Source organism: Hylaeus volcanicus, chromosome 5 (genome assembly GCF_026283585.1).
Source record: "Hylaeus volcanicus isolate JK05 chromosome 5, UHH_iyHylVolc1.0_haploid, whole genome shotgun sequence".
NCBI lineage: Eukaryota > Metazoa > Arthropoda > Insecta > Hymenoptera > Colletidae > Hylaeus > Hylaeus volcanicus.
Window position 1 is genome coordinate 8,038,315 of NC_071980.1, and position 24,788 is coordinate 8,063,102.

General features: G+C 41.6%; 1 protein-coding gene across 3 annotated transcripts in view; it reads right to left on the bottom strand.

Annotated features, from left to right (window-relative positions):
- The window catches only part of LOC128876846 (histone demethylase UTY), a 102,438-nt gene that overhangs the window by 58,617 nt on the left and 19,033 nt on the right, over positions 1–24,788 (bottom strand). The window contains exon 1 of one of the 3 annotated variants that reach the window (XM_054123571.1): positions 22,715–23,481. The exons of the other annotated variants lie outside the window; for them this stretch is intronic. The gene's annotated coding sequence lies outside the window, so the exon portion shown is untranslated. Of the gene's footprint in view, positions 1–22,714; positions 23,482–24,788 lie in introns of those variants that run through there. 3 annotated transcript variants of the gene reach the window in all.

Sequence of the window (24,788 nt, forward strand, 5' to 3'; positions counted from 1 at the left end):
CATTTTCATCGAGGAAATCTCACGAATATATCGACACTAACGTCGTACAGATGTCACGATGCCATACATCGATTTTAATTTATGGTTCCTAATTGATAACAATTTCACGAGAATGTCACGAATCCATGGGTAATACCAGTGATGGGCACGAAACCCTAGGTTTCGAATAAATCTGAAGTTTGCCGATATGTTTGTCTCCTTTCCTCTTTCGAACATTTTCCAGAGAAAGAAACGAGACAAACACATCGGCAAACTTCAGATTTATTCCAAGCCTAGGGCTTCGCCCATCTCTGGGTAATACTACCGCGACGATGTATCGAAGAATAATTCCTATTTGTATCACGCGTAAGACGAGGAATAATAAATAGCCAGAGCACCGAACAAACGTGCGTTTCATCTTAATTTCGCTCGAGCACGCCTCCCTCGATGTTGCCCACGTCCGCGGGGATGATAATTACGCAATTCGCGTTACGAAGTGCGCAGCACGAAATCTTACCAATTACCCACGGAATTGCGCCTTTGTGGGATTCCGTGAATCGCTCTAATTACTTCTGTCGACGAGTATTTAAAAAAAAAAAAAAAAGAAACTCAACTAGGAACACACACGATCCGGTCCTCCACCGAGCAGTGGGGCGGGCTTACGGAGGGAGAAAAATGGTACGAGGGCGAGGGTGGGTAGACGGAGGTGTATCCTTCCTTCCTTCGAGTGTACTTTCCCGTAGAAACACCGATGCTCGTATGTGCATTGTGACATGTGCGACGCGTACACTTGTCCGCGGGGTACACAAAGAACACCGAGCGCACGGAAAGCGGCACCGAAAAACCCTCGCAACGAGCGCGTGTAGACGCACGCGAGAATCTATTGTTCGTTCGACTGGAGCCACGAGCACTATGGATGACAACCGAGGGGCTATATTGCAGATCGGGTTCTTTTTTCTCTTCCTTTAGCGCTGCCACGCACGATCGTAACCGATGGAAATGGAATACCGCGGATATCGTGGAAAAACCGCGTTCACCGTATCGTGTTGTTTTCTCTCTTTAAACTCAAACGATCTCGTACTCTACTTTTTGGTAAGGATAGGTGGTTTAAAACGAATAAAAATTAAACGTGTGGAAAACGGATCGAATTCGTTTACTATCCCCGAACACGCTTTTCAATCATCTTTAGAGAAGATCGACAGAGGAACAAAGTTAACGTTCCGTCGCGTTTCGATCGTCCCCTTTAATTGTCGATTACGCGCACGTACTCGAGGTTGGTCGCAAGTGTCGCAACCAACCAGACGAGATCCTCGTGTGCCGTCGAGCAAGAATAACACGATGCAAGGGCGAGACAATAAATGAGTAATGCTCTGTTTCGATTGAATAACGAGGGTCGACGAGCATTGCCCGAGCTCCGGGTATAGGGTTCGACGAGCCAACCCCTCCACGCTTTCTCAACCCTCTAACTCTTGTACTTTATTGCGACGCAACGTGCACGCGCTCGTCGATGATTTTCGGGGAAACAATATTTTTCTTCCCACTCCTCCGTTTCCCCTCTTACGATCTCTACGCGTGGCAAACCACCTATCGATTGTACCCACCCAATTGACGCTACAGTGGGTGTACAAAACAACTACTCCATTCGTAGAGTATTAATGTCTTCCTTTGCATAAATAATTTCCTTTTCGTTACAGAGAACGACATGCTAAGTAGAGATGGCGTGCAAAATCACTAACCGATATTTATCACAGTGATCGCAAAATCACGATCACGATGGTGATTTAATTTCATACACGAGCGTGATCGTGATTCTTTTATCTTGCTAGAATTGCGTGATCACAATTCTTCATCTTAATTAAATTACTTTTTATAAAATCTTTCGATATGTATAGTTTGCATAAAAAATCCGTATATAATATCAATTTCAATTTCCTTTATTAAGTAAATTAGTAGATCATTTGTTTTGTGTGGTGGCTACTTCAGTCCCATGCGAAAGAATATTTTCTAAAGCAAGATTACTTTTAACGGAAAAAAGAAACAGATCTCAAGCAGAGAAATTGATTCTTGAACAGCAATACATAGTTACTTATTTGTTATTATATATATTTTATTCCATTGTTATTTTGTTCTTTGTATTTTATTTATAGTATTCGCATTATGTTTTACGTATTAATTATATTTTCTAACAGTGTCACATTTTGTAAAAGTCTAAAGACACTTACAACTAAACTAAGACTTGCAATTCATAATTATTGACTTATATTCATTACTCTTCACTGTTCCTCATTAAAGCATTCCTTTATTTACTATTCTTTACCTTACTTTATTTTATACGATGTAGGTGATTCGCGTTTTTCTTTTGATGTCGTTAATTACATACTTATGTAGAATATATGTGAAATATACTGGTTAAGGTGTTTTTTCATTACGATGCATTTACATTTAGGCTGAAGATTCTAACAACGCGTGCAAGGAACGGTTATGTTCTTCACCGATCAGAAGCGATCACGAAAAATCACGAATCACTGTGCAAAATCACTGTGATTGGCAACGAACATGATCGAATCACGAGTGATTCACAAGTAGCAGTTCTAGCCATATCTCTAATGCTAAGCAGATTAATGCACCGAAATGCTTCCCATTCGTTGCTCAGGGTATTCTAACGATCCTGTCATAACTGGAAGGGGGTGCTAAGTGAATAATGCTCGAAGTGAATGATATTCCAAGTCCGCGAAGTAAAAGGGGAGAAAAACCCTATCGATTTTCAGCTGCAAGTGCGCACGTTGGAAAGGTGGTCGGAAACGATGAACCGGGGCTCGGCAAAACGTAACGATAAATCGACTTCCGACGGTACGCGTGCACCGTCGGAAGTGCGTTTAACTGCTGGTTACGCGTACGCGGTTGGGTTCATTACGTTCAAGGTTCACCGTGTACGTTGCACGAGCGAGCGTTCTGTACGCGACCAAAGCAAAATGTAAAGTAAATGTAAAGTAAATGTCGCGAAAGAAAAAACCAAGACTGGAGGAATACGAATGCGATGCGTTAATATTCACGATGGCAGACTTTTAAGCGCGCTCGACCTATGTTATTGGTTCGAAAGAGAAACAAGCAAAGCAGAAGTACGTCTCTATCGAGTCATGGAGCTTGTTTTTTATTTGTGTCTCCATAAATGCACAAGCTCGGGCCTGACCTTGTGCAGTTATCGTACAGTTCGTATATCTCTCAACACTTTCGCTGCGGACGAAAATAAGTAGCCGCTGGGAGCTGCAATTATGATATTTGTTTTTAATGAAAAATTCCTTACAAATGTTCTAATATGATCATTTTGAAAAACATACATTTGTGGTAACTTATTTTATATATAATATGATTGCCGAACAAAAAAAAAATGAACACTGAAAAATAACAACAACCATGTATTTTCAGTTGGACGCATATGTGCGTCATCCGCAGCGAAAGTGTTAAATTAATAACATAAGCCAATTTCATGCAGTGCACATGTAAACCATTTTTTTCGTATCATCGATATTTATCGAGATATGCGTTTGTAATAGCGTGTTTGTTTAGCGTGGACACCCTGTATACATATAAAAGAATGAATCCGGCGATGCAGGTAAACGTCGTCGTTCTTTTAAAATTTCGTGTCGAAGATTTTTACGATAAAACAGTCCAACGGGAATCATGCGAGTCGCGAAATGCATTCTTTTCGCGCGCGAGCAGTACACGGTCGCGGTACTGCCGGCAGTACGTAACAATGTAATGAAAACGTCATCAATCACGAGGAACAGTTATGCAAAAATTGTTACATCGTCGGCAGTACTACACGCGACAAACAAGCAGGCAGTAATACGTTCTGTTGTATGACTGCAGGGTGTTATTAATAGTTCCGAGCGAAACGAGTTTAATGTCACGTGTCTCGCGTTAGCACGTGCGTGGCGTTTTTACGCGTTCGCATAAGCCCGCGCGCGTAATCTCGTGCTGGTGTTAGCGGACTACGATTACTTTTTTGTCACAAACTCGCTACAAATAAGCGCGACGAGTTGTTGTGCACTATTTAATGTGCGCTCTTATGCATCGATCCATCCATCGATCGAAGCAGACCGAAGGTCGTCGATAAATTCCAAGGACTTTTAAAACAAACTTCTAGGGCTGTTTCTAGTTAACCATCCTGTATAAGTGCGATTAAAAGTAGTCGGATCGAGGTCGTGGAATGTGGTACTTTCACGAGTAAATAGTTCCGAATCAAAAATAAAAGAATAATTTCAAAGCGAGAACATTAAACGTCAACGTCACAAGCACGTCAATTTTCTGTGACGATCGAAACGTATCGGTGACGAAAAAAATAGTCGATAAAAAAAAGACAACGGGATTCGTTCTTTTTCGAACGACGCAATCACACGTGTTTCACCTGTCCACACGTTTATATTCATATGCCTGGAAGCGTGGACTCGCAGGTAGCAATCTCCTGGACCTGATTGCCAATTAACGTTTAACGACTTTAACTGGTGTATAACGTGGCGGTGGTCGCGCCTGTACACTGCGACGATTAAGGACGAGCTTGAATGGGAAATGTCCCGTTTCGTTTGAACCCTCCTGAAATCTGCGTTTCCATCGTTTAAAAATACGGTCCATCGATCGGCGCAATCGATCAACTGGAATCTCACGCCGCTTTTTAACACCTTCCTGGCAGTACGGTATAGAAATGTGTGCGTACAAAGTACATAGTCAAAAGAATTAAGAGACAAACGCTTTTGAGTATCTCAACCCTCGAGATCCAAATGGCAGAATTCAGAGCGAGCAGTGTAATACGATCCTAACCGATTGATACGTTTCTGTCGATTGCTTTTTTCCCGTCGGACCTCTTTCTCTTTCGCGCAAATGTAAACACAGAATAGAAACCTCGACTGGATAACTGCAAGGTATCCAAAAGGTATGACAACATTGCATACCTTGTAGAAAAGGGAGAAGGCACAGCGATACAGTAAGCGATAAACTCAAACTAGTAAAACCTATTCATAAAAAAACTATCGTCAAACCTTCCTGCTAGTATCATCTACTAAAACAGTGAACAGGATAATAAAACGCAGTGTTAAGTATCAGACTGGCTTCTGAAAGACTACTGCGATATGTTTTGCACGACGGTAGTCGAGAAGGCGGATTAACAGTATCGTTTTCTTCGCGAGCGGAAGTATCGCGGCGTTCGTATGCAGGCACAGATGGAACGCGATCGTGCGCATACAAGGTGTGTAGAGGCGAATAGATCGTGCTGGCTCGAACAAAAATGCTCCTTATCGCGCGGAGCGAATGGCACACGGTCCGAAGGCTTATCGTTTCGTGCAGCGGCTTTCTTTCCGGTTCGCGAATCCGTTAAACTATCCGACGCGTAAAGAGCCACCAGATAATGATCCACGCATCTGTATCCGCGGTACACGTTCAATTTATACTATCTTTTCGCGATTAATTATTGCCCCGTGACTTCCGCGTGTTGGATACGTCCGCGTTATGCAACGCAGAATTATCGTGGCCATAAATAATACGTCTACGCGAATATACGAATGAAATACATAGATAGGCGTGCAATGGACCGGCCGCTGAATATTCGAGCCTTGTTCCAGCGATATCAGAAAACGTGGGAGGCACAAAAGTAAGGATATACGATAGAGCTAAGGTTACGATTGATAAACGCGAAACGAACGCGGATCAAATTAAGAGAAATCTCTAACGTCTGTTCTTTGAAAAATCCAAGGAACGACCAGACCCAATCGCGTTACGGCGAAAGAAAGAAATTAACGGAAAAATCGACGCAAGATCGACTCGTGAAATAAAAAATATACGACACTTGTGAAAAGAATTTCGTTCGACAGAATTAACTCTAGTCCTCCTCCCACCAAAACAAGCAAAACTGAAATTCTCGCTGTTCCATCTTCCTCGCACTACGCCCAAAAAGGTATTTACAAACACGCAGGTGCGCTAAGGGCACGGTGGATCTGGACAGACGCACACGCATCGAGCGAACGCATGCGCGCGCGAACCTGCGGGAAACAAGGAAGAGGAGCTAAAGAAAAAGACGACGAAAAAAGGGAGAAAACAAAGCGAAAGGGAAGAGCAATGGCACACACGGTCACACGTGCGCGCGAGTGCGCTCACCAACGGCACACACCGAGATGACGTAAGCGCTGATTACGCGTCGCTGCAACGAGCGCAACGCGTCGCTGCAACGAGCGTTGCACGTATAACGTTCGCAGAATGCGGCAATGGCGTCCCCCACTACCAAACGCCTCCGCGACCATCGTCGCGCACACCACACACCCCCTCTGCCCCCTCGCGGACCTATCGCAGGCATTGCCGCTACCGTTTGGCAGCGTGTATTGGTTGCACACGGAGGCGCGTATGAAGGACGAGGCCTTCAAGCCGCGAACGTACCGTACGTATCAGCGCGAGGCAACGCGACGCCGATGATCGTGTCAGCTGACGACAGAAGCCTAGCGAAACAGGAAACGCGTTCGAGGATGCAACAAAAAAAAGTAAAGGTTTCTCTTTAGTTGCAGTCTGAAGCTTCGTGAAGTTAACGCTCCCAAATGCAAATTTTGATCAAAATCAAATTGCATTCGTTTGTCCACGATTTGTCCACGTTTGTCCAACCACAATTTTCCTTTGTCAACAAGTTTAACAAGAAGGTGTACTTTATGCCTTGGTATATGAACAAAAACAAATTTCTTCGAGAGAAGAAAGTTTTACTTGGCCAACATGGCGGAACGCAACTCGGAGCATTCGAAAAGGAACCGATAAAATTGATCACACCTGCAATCTCAAGGTGGGTTATTGATAAACGTTGGAAATATGCGGGCGCGAAAAGAAGATTACAGAGAATGAGGGGAACGGATGGACTCCGCTACTTATTATTCCGTACAAAGTATAAAAAGGGATGAAACGCGCACTCGTGTAAACGCGCCCCACCGAAATGTGGGAGATGAGAACGACAAGCGGATCACTATGATTAAGGTATCCCGAAAACTCGATCTACACGATGTAACTTTTTTTATCGACACCTTGCAAGACTCCCTTTCCGACGAATTTGGACGTGTGCAATACAAGAAAATTACCACGACTACTCTCTGGATCCTTCGAAAATGGTAACAGAAAATTAGCGAGCGTTCAGTAGCAACAATTGACAGGCCCAAAACAACTTATCTTAACAAACATGGCAATTGCGTTAAATTTAAATCTACTAAATTCATCGCAAAAAGGAATATAATAATCGAGACTGTCAAACATTGCATAAAATACCGTAAACTTTTTCGATATGTTGTTAGGGACCACCCGGATAGTATAAATCCAGATTTGCAACCCTCGGAAACGCAAGCCAGCCGAGTTACAGCCGAGAAACCCTGAAATTCTTGCACTTTTTTCAGTTTTTCGCAAAAATTGTCAACAAAGGAGTATCCCGACGAGAAAAGTTATTATTAGCTTTCTTTAAGTAGATCAAATTTCAAACACAGTCCGAACACCAGTAACATAGTATTTCTTTGTCAGAGAAGCGGAAAGCTTCAAGCCTCCGGCCCTTAGACACGAATTACTCCAGTTTTCTCCAGGTGGTTGATCCTTTTATTCTCGCTACACCTCACCAGCGTTTCCCACGATCACGGACGAGTCCGATTTAACGTCGACAGCAGACACAGGTTTCCTGCGGCACGTTCGACTTCCTGCAATAGCGTGCGCATCTTTGTCGTACACGAAAACAATTCGAAGCGGACGTAAAAATGGCAGCGGGGCAACAGCTGCCACCTTGACCTCGCTCAATGGTTATTTCGCAACGCAAAGGAATCGTACTCGTGGCTCTCGCTTCCAAGCTACCTTCTTTTCGTAGCAAACTCACGCAACGAGGAAAACTGCCATCCTAAACATCAACCCGAATTCTCGTTTCCTTCCAAGGAATAGAAGTAATTCGTCTCTCGCGAGATTATTTTGTAAGAACATTAAAATCGAGTAGAATTTTTCTTCATTTCATTCGTTACACGGAAATGAAGTTTCCTCGAGAGAAGGAAAGAGCAGGAATCGCAGTCGGAGCGACCGTATGACGGATGAATTCGTGCTCAATGTTGCGACAAATGCCCCAAGCTGGAACCTGATTAATCCAAGTTCCCGGAAGCTGTAGTCCGACCGTTCATTTAGAATAACAAGGCGTGTGCAAACGAACAGAAGTTTGTCTCTCAACTTGACAAATTTATAACAGCTTCGGCTAAACGTACTATTAACTTGTTAATTTGACAGGCCTGGACCACCTACTTAATTGACCAACGTCTTGTTCGCGGCGCGATACTTGTTCCGTTGCGAACAAGCTACACGAAAGCGTAACCTCGGGCACACGCATAGCGTGCTGTGCGCTCGGTTGCGATCGTTGCAAACGTTACCCGCAACCTCTCCAAAGATTACCCTATTCGATGCTAGGAAGCCATTACCATTCACTCGTCCTTGGCTCGAAGGGCATCCTCTAGCGCAGGAACAGTAAAACGGATAAAAAGTAGGCTTTCTCATCGGAAACTATAATACGTTTACTCGTAGCTAAAATCCATCAGAACGTTGCAGTACACTGAGAGAATGCGTTTCCTAGATAAACTCCACTACGGGAGGTGATGTTTGAAATAAATTTCGAATATTGTGTGCTTAACAAGAAAATTTTCTACCGGAGGAAGAATAAATTTTCATAGCATGGTAATAGAAATAATATTAATTTATTCTTCCCCCAACTGCGGACTCTTAAAATTCTCCTTCTGTGTATAATTCTAATAAATTTCTAATATCGTGTACTTAACAAGAAGGCGTACCTATAGAAGGCCTGTCTTGGTATACGAACAAGAAAATTTTCTACTGGAGGAAGAATAAATTTTCATAGCATGGTAATAGAAATAATATTAATTTATTCTTCCCCCAACTGCGGACTCTTAAAATTCTCCTTCTGCGTATAATTCCCGAGATAGTAATCGCAACGACAATGAAACTCGCGGCGGAATGCAAAGACGGACATTACGTGTGCGACAACTATGCGCAAAATTGGTGCCTGCAACCTGGAAATGACCAGCAGGTGTAATTACGCGCCGAGAAAGAGAACGTTGCAAACGCGACGGATAGAAAAAAAAAAAAAATTACAATACACCGCAGTGCCGGGTATGTATACACGTCAACCGTTGCACGAAGGCCTGGTCTTATGGTCAAGGTTCAAGCCTTTAAACTGGAGTTACGCAACCCATCCGGGCTCGAGTCCTTCCCTGTGTAATTTACATTTCCGAAGTTGCATTGTATCGCGTTCTACCGCGAAAGAATGATTTGTCCGTTTTGTCTAACTCGGTTTAGGGAGACAAAGAAGAACAGAGTACTATAAATAGAAAATCCGGGACTTTGGAAATACTTGGAGTACGCTGGAATAAATTAAGAATAAAGTTGAAGAAAGAATGCCCCGTTGGGGGAAGAGAATTACAACGAATGATTTTCGTAAGAAAGAAAATCTTATCTGTAACGGATTGCTATGCACGGAAGGTCGTCGATCTTTGTGACTGGTTAATGATGTCAAACTACCCCCGGTTTATTTGAACTTTCGATGCGTACGAGTAACCGAAAATCGACGTAAAGAAAAGCGAGTTCTCGGGGTTCGATGCATCGGGAGAGAAACGGCGTGTCGGTGGCTGCAGCGCGACGACCGCGGTCGCCTAAGCGAAGTTAGGTTTCAGTGCACAACACAAAGGGAAGGGACACGGGAAGAGGTACGAGGGTGGAGGGAGGAGGTGAGGAGGAGAGGAGGGGGGAGCGGTTAGGGGCGCCATTCGAGGGAGGGCTGTTGAACTTTCAGGGTCACTCTCGCGGGCCTCCGACTAGTGAGCGAGAGGAGAGCTTGGAATGAGGCGAGCAGAGAGGCAGAGAGGAGAAGAGAAAGGGGAAGGACGAGAGAGGAAGGGGGAGAGAGAGACGAGAGAGAGAGAGAGAGAGAGAGAGAGAGAGAGAGCGCCGCCCCAACACGAAAACTCACTCCTAAACCGTCTCTAACGACGCGCCCTCTGGGCCAAGGAATCGACGACCGAGCGTCGGAGCCAATTCGTCGTCCCCGGGCCACTATGCTCGCTGCTGCGGGACAGATAGAGACCCGGCAGCTCGTAGGCCCCCGATGTGGTGCAGAAAAGCATACGGAACCAGTTTTCGGTGCCCAGAAAGAGGACCGTTCTCTCCTGCGAGCCCCTGACATGCAACGCACGCGCGCACGGTCACGAAACTGTGGCGTTCGCCGACCATAAGCTAGCGAACTTCCCACTAGGAGGAAACGGGTCTCGCTAAAATTTCATGGAAAATGTTCCGCGTATTCGAACCTCTTCGAGAATTTCTTTTTTTTTTATTACGTTTATTTTTAGTCGCATCAACTCCACAGGTCATTAGAGACTACTGAGTGATTCGTTCTTTAAGTAAGGTCCCTAAGGTGTAAATCGTTGATAAACGAAATTACATCCGTTAAATGTTCTTTATCATTGAGAGCTTTTTTTTTAATATCACGTGGTATGTTGTTTTTATCCCTTGCAATATTAAACTTTGGACAGACTTCGATCATATGCTGAACTGATAAATTTGTGTCACAGAGGTTGCACATTTCTTTGGAGGATCTCTTGTCATCAGATGGCCATGGGGTCAATCTTGTGTGTCCAATTCTTAAACGGGTTGATATTGTTTGGTTGCGCCTGTTAAGTTCCATTGCCGAGGAGGTTTCATACACGTCACTTCGAACATAGAGAATTTTTGATGAGGCATGAGCTTTCCAATAGGAGTTTCATTCGCCAATCATTTTTTTTGTAAGATGTTTTTTGAAGACATTGTGAGACGTTAGGATGGTCTTCGTGAATTTTATTAAACGGATATCTCGTTCTGTTTCGAACCGAGTCTCGAGTTTTCTGAATATCGGACGAATTTCTCTGCGAACACGTTACTCGATTTGGGTAATTTCTGGCGAACTTTACGGGTGATTCAGGGGGTAGAAACGCAGGGACACAGAGGGAGAGAAGAGCCTGTGCCGTTCGTGGTTGGCGGTTCACGAACGACCACCACCGTCGGATGTCCATCTGCGTACCTAATCGAGAAGCGGGACGGTTATTGTGGCATTTGACGCGCGCAGTCTGTCACGTGGTAAAAATAGACTATCGACCGCAGAAGTTTGGCCACGGGGTGTAAATAACCGGCAGAGATACAAACTGCGAAATTTCATGGAACTTCCTTTAGAAAACGAAATATGTATTTCAGCTTTCGACTATCTCAACTTTCGTTATTATTTCTGGAAGCAATGGAGTTAACGAGATAAAAACAATCGGTACGATCTAAGGCCGAATTGTGCAACGCGCGAGAAATTCTACGGTAAAACGAAGCTATTAGCGGTGAATAGTTATAATAATAATAATAATACTTTATTTACGGGCAAACCTGCCCTTGATATCAAGTACAATGTGATAACATGACCGCAAGAAAAAAACAAAACAAAGATGAAGACGAACACGGTATCACTATGATGTAACGTGTTAAACCTTGATTGCGCCTCTGCAAAATTGCAACTACTGACCTTTTAAAAGCTAAGGGTGAACCATGAAAGAGACAGACATATTAAGGCTGTTAGCCATCGCGCATATTCTTGTGACACAATTTTGTTTTGCAATCGAGATACGATATGGATCTAAGTAAAAAATATCACTGTTTCGAAGTTGTCCGCTTGGAGTATTGAATTTCAAATGTTCCAGTATTCTGGGACATACAATTTTACTGTTGACTATTTTTAAAAGTAGTATGAGGTCAGCTACGGTTCGGCGTTGCTTAAGCTTATTACCGTGAATAATTTCTGGCGCATAGAGAATAGGTTCTTTTATTCGCGACGTCCTTTCCCTCTTTTAGTTGCTTCGTCGAGAGCATAGACTGTGCCTAGACGATAGGTAGAGCCGAGGGTACGTGCGAGTAAAAAAGGAGGCGCATCCCAGCCAACAAGGTGCGCGCTGCCTTGATCAAGCAGGATGGCAGCCCAGGAAACTAACTGTAGTTGGTGACTAACTTCAAACAGGATTCCACGAACATGCCGGAAATCGTTAAGTCTCAAACCCATACGTGTACTTATGAACATTTGATTAGGAGGGAACATACGAGTAATTTACGTGTCTCTAGACTTTACATCTAACGGGTGTCGCGTTCAATTCGACTGGCTGCATCGAAATCGTGCTGGAATATCGAAAGGGACGACGCTAGAACAATCGTGTTGCGAAGAGAAAAAGACAAGAGAAAAATAAAGGAGAAATTGAATTTTAATAACCGACCATCGATTTTAAGGCGAAATAAACAGAGGAAAATAAACTCGGGGATATCATATAACCCGCGCTCTTTCCAAGTTTATATTAATTAAATATTTCTATTTTTGGATAAAAATTGCCCACTATTCGATCTTCCTATTAAAGTGATTTAAATTCATTGCAAATTCAAAGTTGGTTACATCCAGCCTGCAGATGTCTATGCAAATATTTGGACAAATTCAGACCAAGACCTGAGATTTCAATGAAACCGTGTTTCATCGGTTGCCATAAATGCATAAAATCGGTCTAGTCGTATCGAATCGCTATATTGGACGAGCGAATTACCAGTCCGTGAATTACGAGTAAATTCTTCCAGCGGTCTGGTAAAATTATTAATCGACCGAGTAATTTATTTCCACTTCACGGGGCTATTCGACTTCTTGCCGCGCAGTCCCGCATTTAGATTCCACGGAGCTTCCCTACTATAAGAAACTGAAACGAAAACGGGCGGAAGACAGTGGCGGAGTGTACACAAGAGGAACCTGGGTTCAACGACCTACGGTCTCTAGTACCTGTATCACATCAGGCTGGGCTCCTCTCCGACAGAGACGCGTACTTGTGCCTAACTGTGCGTACGAACACACATCCTCTGGTCTCTCCTTGGCCGTCTCTACGCGCCACCGTCCACCGCGTATATTCCGATATATGCAGAGAAAACTAGTTTCGCGTGCAAATTACTCCCATGGGATGTCGCCGAGGTGTTTGCGTTGCAAAACGACCAAATCGATTCCTATTCCGTAAACCGCGTTTTTATGTATCTGTTCGCGCATCTCGTGTGCGTAGATACTCTCCAACAAAGTTGCTTGGAACGACCTAACCGACATTTTCAGAGACACCCAAGTGCTGTACATTCCGTATTTACAAAATATTGGTATGGATATTGTGCTGCGTTTTAGTTAACTATTTTAACGTTTGTATACTCGGTAATCTTAATCGTGGCGATTATCAGACGTAGAAATTAATTCTCTGCCTTTATATACAGTCGTTTGTGATTCTAGTTTAATTTAGTTATCAATTTGTTTGGTTCGAGCAGCAAGCTTTCGAGTTCTCGATCTTCGTTATTATGGAATCATGTATGAACTAAGGCATACATGTTAGACGTAAATTCACAAACTTGTACTAGAGTTACAAGTGGACTGTGGATCTTTATGCATTTATATAATAGGAAATTTGAACGCGCGAAAAGTTCATGCTATAATATTTGCAGAATAAAATGAATTCCTATTTAGGTTCAATTTTTGTAGGCACGTTCGCCAAGATTTTATTTTGCCTAAAGATCCGCGATCTAGTTATAAGTAATTGAACGTAAAGGCAGACAATTGATTTCCGCGTCCCAGAATCGTAATTATTATTGTTAAATCAGATACGGAGTGATTAAATAGCAGGTATTAATTATATACTCGAGCTGTTTTTTTTTTCTTTCTGATAAGCGTAAGTGAGTCATTGATCGTCGGATCTTTCTTCGAACTGGCCGTCAGGCAGGGGCCACTGATCTTCAACTCGTTCAACAACACTGTGGCATTGCCTGAATGCCATGGTCAGTGACCGTGAGATCAAGAATTTAAATTCTACGCTGTCTCGCCTACTCTTTCTCTCCCCTCTCATTGTTCAGAATTTTTGACCGTACAAGATAAAAATAAGACTGAATGTCCCTACACCGACGCGGCGATAGGAGCTTTAACCTCTCCAAGAATAATACAAAATCGATCCAACTGTTATGGTCTCCGAGTATTCGATTAAAGGAAAAACAAAGTAAAATTCCTCCCCCGAGAGATTAAATATTAGGTTGTCCGGAAAGTTCGTGCCAATTTCGAAGAAAAATGTAAAAACATGTTTGAATTTTAATATATATTTATTGAATTACATAGGTGCCATTTTATTCCACAACCTTTCCACCTTTAAAGGGATTGCACAGTGTGTTTCGTTTATCTAGCAAAGTAAATATCTCGTGACGCACTGAAGTTACGAACAAAGTTTATTTACAAAAATTGTTCGGTTTGTAGGGTACAATCGTACGATGCAATTTTTTTTCGGGCCTGGAATAGTAGGGAGGGGGGAATTTCGAAGTCAAAATAAGTTTTTTAAATGGAACTATATATATTTTTTTGTTCATGGCCTGATAGCTTTTTTTCGAAACGAATTCAACGATGTATCACATTATTTAATTTGCTGTTTCCAAACGTTAGAAATTATATCAATAATTTTGTTTATATTATAAACTTGGAACGTTTTGAGTAGGTAAAGGTAGGACATATCGAGTTGCCGCGGCTATTAGCTGTAACACTGTTGTCATTTGTTTTGATCAGTTGTAATATTTGGCTCGAGTCTGATTTATTTTGAGAATAGAGATTAGTTCCGTTCGGTGCTTTCAAAATTATTGATTTCCAAAAAAATGTCCTTAACAGTTCAGGAAAGAGCAAAATTAGTTTGTCCTGCGTGGTGATAGATATTTATCCTATGCCGAAGTGGCCTCCTTGTTAACAAATGCCAACGGTGTCAACAATAAGAAACATTGTTAATTTATTCAAACAATTTCTAATGATATAAACTATAAATGTATTCATTTTTTTTGATAACTTAAAATGCTTCAGGAGACATAAGAAGGTCGATCTTTGTTTACAGCTTGTTGCAGCTAATAGCCTCGGCAACCCGATATGTCCTTCCATTACCTACTCAAAACGTTACAAGTTTATAATATAAACAAAATTATTGATATAATTTCTAACGTTTGGAAACAGCAAATTAAATAATGCGATACACCGTTGAATTCGTTTCGAAAGAAAGCTATCAGGCCATGAACAAAAAAATATATATAGTTCCATTTAAAAAACTTATTTTGACTTCGAAATCCCCCCTCCCTACTATTCCAGACCCGAAAAAAATTACATCATACGATTATACCCTACAAAACAAACAATTTCTGTAAATAAATTTTGTTCGTAACTTCAGTGCGTCACGAGATATTTACTTTGCTAGATAAACGAAACACACTGTATACGTGTTAATTGTTTTCAACCACTTCGATATACATATTCAGACCTATACCACCTACGAAAAATCGACATGGATTTTCCGAACAACCCGATACTATCTAAAAATTCCCGTTGTTCGAATAAAATTTTGCCTACGTCTAGCGCACGCGCATCGGATCCCGTGAAAGCATTCCCATTTCCCGTGTCTCATTACTTAAAGCATTTTTCATCCATCTGGTTTACGACGATAGGAAGCCCGCTCTCGAGTTCGTTACATTTCTCATTGGTTGTGTGCGCGTGGTGGCGAGTTGCTCTGCTTTGAAACTCGACACCTCTTTCGCTAAACACTGGGGACGTTCCATACGTGGCCAACGTAAACACAGAAGAGCCTTATGCAAGGACAAATGTACCCGATATACGTGTATCAACACGGCGAGGACAAAACGGATGACTCGAGAGAGGCGACCACCCCTTCCACTCCGCGTACCGTTGTCGCTCGGGAACTATTTCGAAATAAAATACAGAAAGTACTGCCTCCATAAACTGTTCCCGTAATGACACGTACACGCTTTCCGTTATTTATTTGCCTAGCAACAGAGGGCGTCTGCGCCTCGACTATCGGTCGAATATCGCTGAAATTCTGATACAAGGATGCACGAATCTTGAAATATTAGGTTTTTCCTAAAAGTTTCTTTCGCGAGTTGGATTTAATTATTTTCTGTGCCAGTGTTTATATAAATAGACAATCTAATTTCCTTGACATTGACGCTGTAACAGTAATGGAGCGAAATGAATTGTACGCAATTTTTGTAATGTAACATAAAACATAAAATTGTATGTGTATGTATTAATATATTAATATAATATATATTGTATTATTATATAATACAATATATTAATATACATTATAATATAATATTAATATACATTATTGTATATTAATATAATATATATTGTATAATTGTATGTTTATGTATTAATATAATATGTCGTGTATGTATTAATTATTAATAAAAGGAAAGAATCTTTTGGGACCGACCTAATATTAATTTGCCACGAAAGAATGGCCAGAACTCGGGACAGCGTTGAACACTATTTTAATTAATTTTTAGTTCCTTTAGCAATGATCTACTTTAAGACTGACAGTGGGTGTAGAATGTATTCGTACACCGATCAATTTCCCAAAAAACTTTTGTGTGAAATTGTAGTTTCTTAACTTTTTTTTTTTATGATCAATGATATTTTACATATTCTCGGAAGTCTCTAAGATAGATATAGTCCAAACAACATTCACTAGTTGATGTAATTTGTGAAATTAACAAAAAAATATGCGAAAAGTGGGTAAAAGTATAGAAGCAATAAGTATTTATACGATTCTAAACACGTTAGTTTATTGCTCCGTACGAATTAGAAAACATCTAATTTCCAGGAAAGTACTTTTAAGAATTGCTCTAATAGAGAAATCGAAGAGGATCCCATTTCGAATAATTAATAATTTAGTTAATTTAACGCTTAGAAGAGTTGCAATAATTATAAAATCAAAAGGAAATTCCTCGAAGGAAGTATTATGTACTCGCAAATTAATGTAAATTTCTTTTTTTTAATGAAGTTTTAAAAATTAAACAGTTGTACGAATACTTATTGCTTCAATATTTCTATCGATTAATTGTTTTTTTCTTGTTAATTTCGCAACTTACATAAATAGTTTTTTTTTGTACTCTATTCTAGAGATTTCCGAGAAGATGTAGAATGTCATTGTTTATAAAAAAAATAAGTTAATAAATTACAATTTTACACAGTTTTTTTTGGAAATTGATCGGTGTACGAATACTTTCTACACTCACTGTATAAATTCTCGTCCTTTTAAATTTGAGGGGTTATTTTACGTAAGCACAGCTAACCCAATTTGTCTGATATGCTACAATTTATTTACCCTCGTAGACCCTTACAATATGAGCCCAGTCCCGTTGAAAGAGACCCCACTTTAGGAACACAACCTCGCCTCGTAAGCAAAACTAATTTCTCCGTGAAAATTTACCAGTGTCACGGAATATAACCTCAATAAAACGCGTAATGACGTAGCAGCACGCGAAACGAGGACGGCGTGTTTGCGCAATCACAATCACGGCCCCTGTAAATAAATACTGTACGCGTGAAACAGTGTTTATATTTGGGAAAAATAATAAAATAATCAAGGAACGCGGCGTACAAGAGCACGGAGTGTTTGCGCGGTCGTAATCGCAGCGTGAACGTAAATATTGTACGCGTAAGCAACAGTTCATATTTTTCGAGAACAAAACGAAAGCAATACGAAGAACACGCGATAACGCGATAAAAACGAAGAGAACGCTAAAAGTCGGAGCGATTCTGCGACAATTAATTGTGAAATTTTTATATACGCGTAGCCCGATTGGGGATCGCTTGAAACAATTTTAAGGAGGTATTATCGTCTAGAAACTTCAAAAATTCGATTTCTTTTTTTTTTTGTGCATTTTCTTATCATTTGGGGTTTCGAGAAAGTGCCTCTGAACTATTAATTTGAAATTCGTAGAGCTCTCATAGTTACAGAGGCTTAAAGGCTGTTTCACCAGTATTTCTGTTAAATGTATAGAAAACTTTAAACGCGTTTTTCTCGAAACGACATTTTTCAAATCGGACGCACGTTATTCTCAAAAACTATTGGACCGACCGACTTCTTGTTTTACACACATTTCGAGGACACCATCGCCTATGATCTGAACTAGAATTATACCGATAGCTTCGATATTTTAGTCCTGCTCTCATATTTTACTTGACAATTTTCCGGGAAAATTAAACCTTAATTTTCAAACAGCTGCGATTCCGATAAAAAAATTTAGTACTCACTTAATTCTAGTTCAGACGATAACTACATTCATACAGATTGAAAAAAAAGTTTGTTTTCCTGTCTCAGACGACTAGAACCGTCATAACCTGTGCGCCTGGTTGAACTAGCGTCTCACGCCACAACCTGCATAACAGCACACTGCATAACTTGTATAGATTTCAATGAAGTATTTCACAAAAATTTGTGTCGTTAGTTGAAACGTGTTTTATTATGCATAAAATAACCCTGGTACCGTAGGTTTGATAGTTTTCGTAAAATTAATTCCTAAAAATGACCGAAGAAACAAACATCTAGACGATAATATCCCCTTAAGGGTGTGGTAGTAATCGTAAATGCTCCCCGTTGGTAGTCGTGAACGCGAGTAATTCGAATGCGACGAAAGAGTGTCCGTATCGTTCGTCGCAGACATTCCATTCCGCAATGACGTTACCAAGCAGATTGAATTGTTCTCCGCGTCAGACTTATCGGGGCCAGAGGCGATAAGGGGTACAGATAAAGGAAGATAAATAAAATAAACAAGGAAGCAACGCGAAAGAGAAAAATATAAAGATATTCCCTTCTCTTCGCGCGTTAACCTCCTCGCCCCTGAATTATCCAGTAATGGGAGAAGCCACTGTGCTGGATTATTTTTTTGATAACTGTAGATATTCTATAAAGAAGCAACGAATAAAAGGGAACTAATTTATCTGCCTGTTGCGTTGCTTGCAACTAGAGTAACCCGTGAGCGTGTCCTCAATCTTTCACCGATCCATTTTGCAAGAATAAATGCGAAAACTTTATAAATAAAACAACGAATTTCGCGTATGTGCGAGTAGACCGTCGTCTCAATTTTTTCCTCGTTAACGATTTCACATTTGTGCGGTAGTTAGTCAGAGCACCGGCATTCTTCACCTTTCACGCGTTATGTATCATCATCGAGCTTGGCATTTACGCGACTTGTTGCATTGACCTACTCAGACTGCAGCCGATTAATGCCTACGTTATTGTTTCCACGTTCGCTAGCCTCCCATGACGCGCACGCACGGCGTTCCACGGATTTAGTAAACTGTGATTTTGAGTTACTGCTCGCCCGAGACTTTACTTTCAACGGGATTCAAGGTCCCCGTCAAGGTCACGGGAATAATCGACAACTATGCGGCCTCGCGAACGCGCGATGGCAACAGCTGCGAGCAGAGTCGGGGACATATTTTATCGGAATAACTAGCGACGAAAAGAAACACGGCGATTTATTTGTAACGTCTACCTCGAGTCGGTAACACTGTCCTGTAGGTCAAACAGTCACTAAATCGAACATCGAGAGGTTAAGAGAGACTGTTTACTATTATTTTTGATCGAGAAAGACACCTTTTGCACGAATATCGAATTAATGAACAGTCGAAAACGTCTTATGTCACGTTCTACACGAATTACCATCTACCGGTAAGCGATTCAGCGACCATGTGAAAATCTATGCGGGTCAAGGTGACGAGAAGGATGTCTAAGTAACCTAATTATATTTGCAACGACCTAGACTTGTGTGCGTTAATCTTTTAACAACCGATCTCATACTCTAGCAAGAGTGTAGCTATTTAAAAAGTTATAATGAAATAAATTCAGCACAAAGGATTTTCCTACCACCGATTAATTCATCAACGAACGGATCGAAGAAGGAAGAAATAAAATTCAGCGCGTACAGGTGCGGGCATAAAGAGGTCAATCGTCGAAGGATGAAAGTATTTCCAAAAATAGAAGCTTCGCGTATAAAAAGAGTCCTATATTCGTTGCACGCGACGCTTGCTCGTTTAAGGAACAACCACATTAGAAGGATAATATTAACACTTTACCGACCGGTAGCCTATTAATCGTCTCTTTTCCATGGCAAACAATACTTTCTTATTTATTACTGAGATAGCACGTTCCCATTGTATCCTTCCATTAATATGTGGATTATGAAATATTATATAAATATAATATAATGTAACACTAATGTAATGAAAATGAACAATATTATTGAATTTAAGTACATATATGTCCAAACGCTACCGGTCGGTAAAGTGCTAAGTGTTTTTCGTGATTGTTTTTTTTTTACACAAAGAAAAATTGTCAAAAATCATTCTAAATTCATTTCGCACAGAAATCAGCTATATAATATTCTCAAAATTATATAAATATTATAGTGGCTCATCTCTGTACAAAAAGATATCTCAAGACTTAGTACTCGGACTCCCAACGTGGTTTCGCCCCTTAAGGGTCAAAGGACGAGTCTAGGGCGTATACGAAAGCGTCCCTGAAGCATTGATCGCGCTGCTCGACAAAAAATTCACGCCCTGGCTGCGAAAATTCGGCCGGAAAACCGGTGACGCGTTTCGTCCAATTTCGACGCGAGTTTAACCTTTTCCAATTTTATTTTCATTCGACGTCTTTATTGGGCACAGCCTACGGCGGTTATACACATCGAAAGTAAACACTTGCGACCCGACCGTTGATGTGTTTGATGCCCGAGTTCAAACTGTGACACTGGAAGTCACAGTGACTCCCCCTCCTCCCAATGTTTACTTTACTGATAACGTGGTTTCGAACCATCCAAACATTCTGCTCGTTAAACGGTATAGCTACGGCCTCGTGTTCCCAAGTTCGCGAGTACGATTTTCTAGTGTAAGATAATTATCGCTGATCGAAGTCAACTATTCTAATATGTATCAGAGAATAAATAATAATGCGTGTGTCCAATAAGGGGACGCTAATACAAATCTGAATGGGAAGCAACTATTTCTCTTCTGTTTTATAAATGTGCCGTTTATTTTGAATGTGGCCTAACTCCGTTTTTCAATATTTCCCGGCTACCATGGTTACATGTACAACTTCATGTTATTTATCAGTAAAGCATTTTAGTTTTCTTTTATTCCGAGCAAATACGATAATTCTTGACACATAAGTTTTCAGAGTTAGTTCAATAATTGAACCGTTTAGTTTGAAAGTGGCCTAACTCCATTTCCACTGAAATTTTGATATTTACTAGTGTTTTAAAGATATGTAAAATAAATTCAGTATTGTTTTTTTTTTTAATTTGCAGCATCTTAAATGATGTTGAATGGACTTGGGCACCTTCAAATTTTATAATGAATCTGGTTGTTAATTTTGAAAGTGGCCTAACTCCATTCTTGATAAGAAAACGCATATTATTCACTTAACAATTGCCACTATTTTAATAGGAACTATAAATTTAACACCCTTAGATACACTCAAGCAGTATGACTCATTAGTATCCTATACGTATATTTTTAAATTCATTGAAACGCAAACCCTTAAATATCTCGATTTGAAGATAAATGGAGTTAAGCCACTTTCAAAATAAACGGCTCAAACATATATGTAAAGAGAATATATTCTCTTTAATTTGAAATTACCGCGCTCCGCGTGGCCTTCGAATTACTCTCATTAGAGGGCATAATTAAAAGCAATTAAGAGGAAAAAGAGAGGTTATGTAATTGATACGTGCACAGGTAAAGGGATTAAATAATATAGATTGGTTAAATCGAGAAAATCGGTGAACAAAATAATAATAAACTTTAATTGTTGTTTTTTTGTTCACAGGTAAGATGTAATCAATGTAAATAATGTAAATAACGTAACTAACTATAATAAGACGCCAAATTATTTTTGTTCACAGAAAAACAAATTCTAGTTTATTATTTCATAGATATAATAAACCCTTATATATATACTTTCCCTTTCGATTATTGAATGTATACGAACGTAATTTTGAAAAAGTCAAATATTTAATCGAATTGAATTCTAATATAAAAATTCCATTTTGTCCAGTGTATGAAAAAAATGTAGCTCGCCAAGTATCGCGCACAGCGGTAAGGTGTCCACAAACGATCAATATTATCGAAGCATTAATACAGCGCTTACCGTATTATTAATTTGATGTTGGTACAACATAATTTCCAATGTCACGCTGTAGAGCTACGTGAACAGCCCCGATGCATTGTCAGGGTTTCGATAATATCAAACACTGTTTAATTCTTTCATCACGTCGCGTCGATTCGCGATATAGTACCTAGACGGTCGATATTACTGCCAATATTCGATGTCGAACGATAACAGTGACCGTGCGTGGATACCTTAACAACGAGAAAAGCACGCTTCCTGCCGACTGTAGTCGTGCAAGCGTGCCAACCGATAGACCTAGCGCACGCACAGTCAAGGTCTGTTTTCACGTGACGCCAAGTTACGACTTTTAACACCGTGACACCGAATGTCACTCGTCCTATTCATTTATCACCGTGAAAACGTAAATGTCGCGATGCGCTAATCGCAGATCTCGCGTTTCTCGGGAAATTAATTCTTCTCTACGATCCATTTATCCTAACGTTCTAAACGTAAAACTAATTTCGATCGAAACGTGTCGATAGCCGCCAAAAATCACATCGCTCGACGGCCATTTTCTTCACAGACAAATGTCAAGACACAAAACTTGTCCATCAGCTGGGCGATCGCGAAACGACCGTCGAGTCGCGTGAAAAACGGTAATATGGTTAGCGGTGTTCACTTACCATTTAAATCGCCCAAGGTCCGGTGGAATTTAAACCTCAATCAGCGCCAGGAAGACGCCGCAGCGTGTACGCTCGAAAGGCTGACGCGCACGGCTCGCTGGAGGCTCGTTGAGAACAGGGGAGAGGACGCTGGATGAACCCAGAATATCACACACGGTGCACACAAGTTCACCCCGACTTCCTCGTTGGAATATATCACGCGCACAGAATCCTCAGACGTCGCCCCTCGGTCACGTCGTGCGCGACATATTAACGATACGTGTATCTTTAACGCGCACCCGAGGAGAGCAGCCGATAGAGGAGCAAGGCCGTCGGGACACGGCAGCCGAGTAAACGTGTCGATGCACAAAACGAAGCTGACACGGGAGAGACGTGGATTGCACTGTTCGTCGACACGAAAGGGACGCGACCGTGAGCTCCGCCGCGAGAAGCGGAGCACTTGGAACACAACGGTGCGGGTCCACCGAAAGGTTCACCTCGCTTCTTCCACGGTGCGAAACGAACACTTACGGGTTTCGTCCGCGACACACTCGCGCTGGGCTCGATCCGTGCGGCCAATAACCACCGAGTCGAATTTACGCGAAATTGGTTCGTCACCGTTCGGATTCGCGACTTGCACGCCGGATCGGAGCTTGCGGCCGCGAAGATATACTACTTTATATTAATACTAATGGCAGTGATTAATAAGAGAGAGAGGAGAGGGTGCTACGCACGGCGAGTGCTGAAGAGCACCTCCCCCACTAAAGGCTCTCGCGCAACTGACGCGGCTGGCGCGAAGGGTACACGGGGATTAGGAAAGGACGGAGTGGGGATACGCTCGGAGACGGCTGGTGGGGAGAACGACGGTAATATTACAGCAGAGCGACGCGCGGGGACGAGAGCGAAGCGATAGGGGAATCGCGCATGCGTAGTGGCCCTGTTTTAGAACAGTACCGTGACACTCGCCGACAAGCCACCGCCCGATGCACCCACCCCGTGTGCCACGGTATGGGCTACAGCTGTCTGTAGTGTTTCGATAACGTGCTTATCTGGTACGTTGCCTCGGCTATCGCCGCCGCGATGATTCTCTTCGACGTACGACGTGCGCTAAATTCACGTCGTCATACAAAAAGCCCGACTTAATATACTCGTTACCGATCGTTCCGATCATGTACGAGTAACGAGGCGGTGTAGCTATTCGTGTAAATATAAGGGGGATTCGTAAACTAAAATTCTATTAGAAGCAAAAATTGTGGGGATACTTTTATTCTTCCTGGCCGTGGTTGTTAAGGAAGAACAGATTCAACGGTTTCACGTGGTATATTCGTATCGTTGTTGACGGGTCGACTCACAGAACGTTACTGCTGTACCGTATTTGGCATACCGTAGACACACGAGTGTCGCGAGCAAAAAACGTGGGAGCCCGTGTCGTCGCGCTCTCGTACTTTCAGCGCGCAAATCAAATCAAATCATTACCGACTACAAAATCAAATTTAACTAAATTCTGAAAATTGATTCTAAATATCGCGTGAATTATTCGAGCGATGCTTCGACCAACGGAGATGGATGGAATAACGAAAACGTACGGTTCAACGTATCGGCGGCTGCGCGAAACGAGAAATGCCATTCCCAGAGCAGTTAACAAATTATGCCGAATTACCACGACGCCAGGCTTGCCTCTGCTAATCCATTCCTCGCATGCTGGTATCACTTCGCCTCTCTGTGCGAAAGAGAACGTCACACAAAGCCCAAGACCTAGATATAAGCGTGGCATAATACTGTTCGCCGTAGTAATCATGCTCCTCGCGATACCACAATAAAATCACGTTCGGTACGGCTCTGCAATTAATGCCGTCGTTTTATAGCTAATTTAGCTGTTAATAAAAGCTTTAGTTAAATACTTGGACTCGGACATTTTTCTGTGACAATATGAAATGATTCTTATCCGGTTGAAAATACACTGTTGTAAGCGACTGTATAGAGACTGTATAAGTTTGGGTAATATGTGTAGTGGGAGAGCTTCGTGCTCTCTCATAAGTAGGAACACCGAGAGAGAGAGAGAGAGAGAGAGAGAGAGAGAGAGAGAGAGAGAGAG